The following is a 5,006-nucleotide window of genomic DNA, read 5'->3' on the forward strand; positions in this document are numbered from 1 at the left end:
TTGATTTATAAACACCAATATTCGAGGTTATGAGAGCAGGTTGACATTTCGAAAGTACGTTCCGCAGTCAACAAATCTTGTTGAATTTACCGTTTATCCTTGTCTATCTTATTACTACATATACTCTAGATAATTCCATGGTTACCGGAGTTTGAAATAATAACAAAGCAACAGGTATTTGCGCAATGTTAATTAGGCAGATTACCTTAAAAAACATTGCTGCCGTATCTCTGATATAGCGTTTTCCAAATTTCTCAGTTTTTAATAACAATTAATTGCTTTTACTATTTTTTCTGTACTCCTATAACACCGCCAGGCAACACCTCCAGAGGAATGACGCCAATTTTGAATCACCTTGTATAATGATACATATAATTCAGGTTGAAACTTGAGTGTCCATATTTTCAGCTAATTTCTTATAATTAGGGATATATTTAGAGTTCCCGGTCCTTAAACAATTAACTAAATGTAGGTCATTAAGCTTTGTTCGGTATTTTGATTTAAAATATTTCATATTGGAGAACAACGACTCGCAAGTGTATGTTGTTGCACTATATAAATAAATTTTTAGCGCACATTTTCTCAAAATAGGATACTTATTTTCATCGACTAAGTTCCAAAACATTTTATTATCACTATCCGCTTTTAAAATAATATCACTTTGTAAGTTTATTTACCTCCAGAGGAATGACGCCAATTTTGAATCACCCTGTATATGTATACTTGTGTGTCTAAAATATATTACGGAGACAAATAAACTATTTTAAAAAATCTAGTAATTTTTACTTATACTAATGCAAGGAACATAAAATTCTCTAAGTAGGTGGAACATTTCAGTTTCTTCTTGTTCATGCTCTAAGTCAATGGCTTTGACTTTACTATCAGTTTTTCGTTCTTGATTTGTCATTACGTTTGATGTAAAATCTTTAATCATATCACCCAGGTAGCACAACTGACCAATTAGACGTCTGCGAGGCGTCCACATTAAGTCATCTTTGGTTAGTACGTCAATTGACTTAGAAAAGACGTCTGAAAGACGTCAATACTTCTACTATTAGTCAGATATACAGGACGTCTATTAGTCAGATATACAGGGTGGTTTTTTTATCTTGAAACGCTTAAATATTTTTAAAATGAGTGACCCGAAGAAAAAATGTTTCAAATAACAAGTTAATATTTGGGAGGGGGAAGTTTATTCATGTCAGAAAAACAACGCCTACTTCGACCTTGTAGGCTAGGCAGGGGCCAACTTGAGAATTTCAAATGGAAACCACAACATTTTATTGGAGATTCGAATAGTACGTCAAAAACTAAGAATATTTTCTTCGATTTTTACACGTGGCGCTGTAATCCATCAATTATAAATTTTTTGCGTTAGAACTGCTGAACTATTATTTTATTGAAACGCTTGAAATTTTAGGGTGACCAGTAGCATCTAGTAATGTCAGAAGAATATTCAGTCCAAAAATTGTTTGATGATGAAAATCAGATATGTACCTCCAAATCAACAAAACATCTGTTTGTTTATTGAAAGTATATCGGCCGGCTTCTCCGTATACAAAAATAATTTTAATTTTTTTTTGCACAGTTAATGCGCCCATATAAAAAATTATAGTAGCATATTTAAATCAAAGTCGAATGGTGGTTCTAACTCAGAACGAAATTAATAAATGTCAAAGTCAACAATTTGAAATTTCTACGCTTTTATCAGCGCTCCTACATCGAGCTGAGGGAAATTTTAAATGACTTTGACAGCTTCATATTCAAAATACATTTCGAAATGTCACGTATTGACAATGCGAATTTTCAAACTACGGATGCTATACTTCTAATAAACACATAGATGTTTTGTTGATTTGGAGGTACATATTTGATTTTCATCCTCAAACAATTTTCAGACCGAATATTCCTCTGGCATTAATAGATGTTATTGGTCACACTAAAATTTTCAGCGCTTCAATTTAATAATAGATAGTTTAGCAGATCTGAAGCAAAAAAAAAGATAATTGATGAATTGCAGCGCCACCGGTCAAAATAGAAGAAAATATTTTGGATAGATTAGTCTCAGTTTTTGACGTACCATTCGAATCTCCAATAAAATGTTGTGGTTACCCTTTGAAATTCTCAAGTTGGCCCTTGCCTAGCCTACAAGGTAGCAGTAGGCGTTGTTTTTCTGACACGAATAAACTTCCCCCTCCCAGATATTAACTTCTTATTTGAAACGGTTTTTCCTCTAAAATAAAAAAAAACCACCCTGTATATGGACGTCCAATAGACCGCCAAGGGTGGTCAATTTTTAACTAAAATGGTCACTAAAATAAGCTTTATTTCAGACGTCCTTATGTTCATTAAATGACGTCGCGTCTTATTTGGAGAATTTTTTTATCTAACTTTAAATGTCTCTTTATAATAATTTTAAATTTTTAGTAATTTATTTTTTAATTGCCTGTCTGTCACAATTGCATTAGGATGAATGCTCCCAACACTCTATAGTCAGGACACAAAATTCATTTATTTCTTGTTTCCAAAAGCAAAAGCGAAAGGAATAAACCAGGAAGACCAACATGCTTTATTTGATAATATAAAATACAATCTTTAAAGATTAGATAAATTACAATCAATCTCTATGATTAGAAAAATTAAGAATAAATCTCGTCTGTCCCTCTGTCTAAGGTAAAATTAATGGTGTGATTGTCTATTATGTCATTCTATATGTACTTCTTGTCAATTTGTTCGCGCCAAGTTTATTGGATTTTAGTTAGGTTAAAAACGCGGAACCCCGGCACTTTGGCGTGACTGGTATTCCGAACTTGTACTTTGTACTTGTCTTGTTTCATGTGATTTGTTAATGGGCTGTTAGTTCATTATTATACGAAACTTTTAACACAAAGGTAAGTACCACTTATTTATACATTGTATTTATAGTTGTACCTAGCTTTTATATTGTGGTCTGGGATAAATAGTGGAATGCTTATAAGTAACAGTGTGTGGTCTATTCAGAACCATGTGCCGAGACAATACGTATATTCCGAATTCCGAATATACGTATATGTAGGTATATACCGTTGTTTGCGTCCCAACTTTCTTTTTAAAAACAAGATCTGGCTGGTTTTGGAGCCACAAAAGTAACCCAACTTTTGAAGAACAAAAAGCATGATTTTGTTATAAAAGAATAGAACACAGGTTTTTAATTGTCAATGTTATATAAATAGTATTACGTTCCAATTATCAGGTGTGAAACTGTGATATACTTGTAATGCATCAGGTGGTACAGTTAGACGAACTAGCGGGCAGTACTCTGGAACTCTGGCAGAACTGGCGCACACCACTCAAGCACTCAAGCAAGAGGTACTGTGGCCTCCGATTAAGGAGAGGAAAGCGTGTAGAAAGGCTCTTACTCACGGAGTCCAAGCTGACAGCAATTGGAGGCCTTTTGGGCACCCACTATTCTTACGGGTTCGTAGGAATAGTAGTTTTTTTATCTGTCCTCCGCTTTTTTATAATTAATTTTGTGGCTGGTCAGAACTACTTTTAATTAATTAAAATTGTAACCATATTTGCTTCCTTCCTGTCAATAAAATACGATTTAAGATTCTATAGTGTCTTATTGTAACCAAAACATTCCCTCAATATGAATTAATTGTGCTGACCATGTACAGACCCCTAAAACCGACGTTTAAGTGACGTCAATAAGCAGACGTCTAGCCGACGTCATTAAACATACGTCTGGCAGATGTGTCATGTAGCGGTCATTTGGACGTCCAAATGATCAGCTATCTGACGTATTCTGGCCGAATCTCATGTCGTCGTTTAGACGTCCATAAGACGTAGTATGCTACCTGGGCAGCAATATGATTCTAACAGCATATATAATATATGATAAAATTCTAACAGCATATATTATGTGCATAGAAATGCATCTTTATCCCTAAAGAGGAATTGAAAGAATTTGTCTTAAATAACGTGATAAACATATCTTTTAGCGGGTATATCTCTCGATTATTCGATTATCTAAAATCATATATCATTTACTTACCCGAAGGGTTTAAGTATAAGGTTCGAATATGCTTCGGATTATAATTCAAGCTTCAGCTTTCAGATACTAGCGTTGATATCTTTAAGCTTATACTGCTATTTTTTTATCTGGCTAATAGAACACTCCAAAATCACAAAACCAAAAGAAGGGACCAAAAAAATCGCCAGTCGCCTATTCAAAAAACATTGTCGCCAACATAAGCAAAAAATCGCCACATCTGGTCACCCTGTTTTCGAGCCGAATTTAGTGGCTGACAATGGACAATGCATATCATTGGTCTGCAAAACATTTTTTTCCTTATTGTTTTCATGAATGATAACATCAACAGAATTTTACAAACTCTACTTGCTGAAGATGCAAATTATTCTGTTTTTAAAGGTAGCAGAGCGTTTTCTGATTCAAAGCGGGTTTCTTCAAATTAATATTATCGTTATGGGATAAATTTGGTTTCGAGCGCGCTTATATTAACAAGTTTGGAGGAAAACGTAAAACAAATTTCAATGACATACAGGGTGGTTTTTTAGTGCGATAGAGTCCGAGACACTTATTTATTGACTTTCATAGCCACCTTACAAAATGTAGCAACTTTTTGAAATTTTTCAATAAAATAAATTATAATTTGAAAGCGGTTGATTTCACAGCTTAAAGTGTAAATGCAAATTTGTAACTTTGTAAATTGTTTATCTAATGACGTATTAATACTATACAGGTACTTCCATTTGAAAAACAAAAGTTATATTGCGTTAAAAAGTTTTAGATTGAAGTCCACATTGTTAACATCCTGTACAATGTATTAATATTTTGGTTCAATAGAATTCTTAACGGATCTTTGGTGATTGGAAAGACGTGTTTTTTTGCATCTCGAACTGCTTTCTTTTGGTTCTACAATTAATTTTTAGATACCATGGTTTTAAGCAAAATTTTACTAAAATGGCGATAATCTGCGAACGTCGCAAGTAAGAAAAAACAA

The 5,006-nt window shown here is 33.5% G+C and overlaps 1 long non-coding RNA gene across 1 annotated transcript; it reads left to right on the top strand.

The window, feature by feature from the left end:
- The first annotated feature begins 2,241 nt into the window (after positions 1 to 2,241).
- LOC125505041 lies at positions 2,242 to 3,595 on the top strand. Its single transcript, XR_007281882.1, has 2 exons — positions 2,242 to 2,891; positions 3,266 to 3,595. It is a non-coding gene; the product is annotated as an uncharacterized LOC125505041 (long non-coding RNA).
- The last annotated feature ends 1,411 nt before the right edge of the window (positions 3,596 to 5,006 follow it).

This window comes from Dendroctonus ponderosae, unplaced genomic scaffold (assembly GCF_020466585.1).
Source record: "Dendroctonus ponderosae isolate FM_Combo_2020 unplaced genomic scaffold, Dpon_F_20191213v2 Dpon_F_20191213_644, whole genome shotgun sequence".
In the NCBI taxonomy this organism is placed as follows: domain Eukaryota; kingdom Metazoa; phylum Arthropoda; class Insecta; order Coleoptera; family Curculionidae; genus Dendroctonus; species Dendroctonus ponderosae.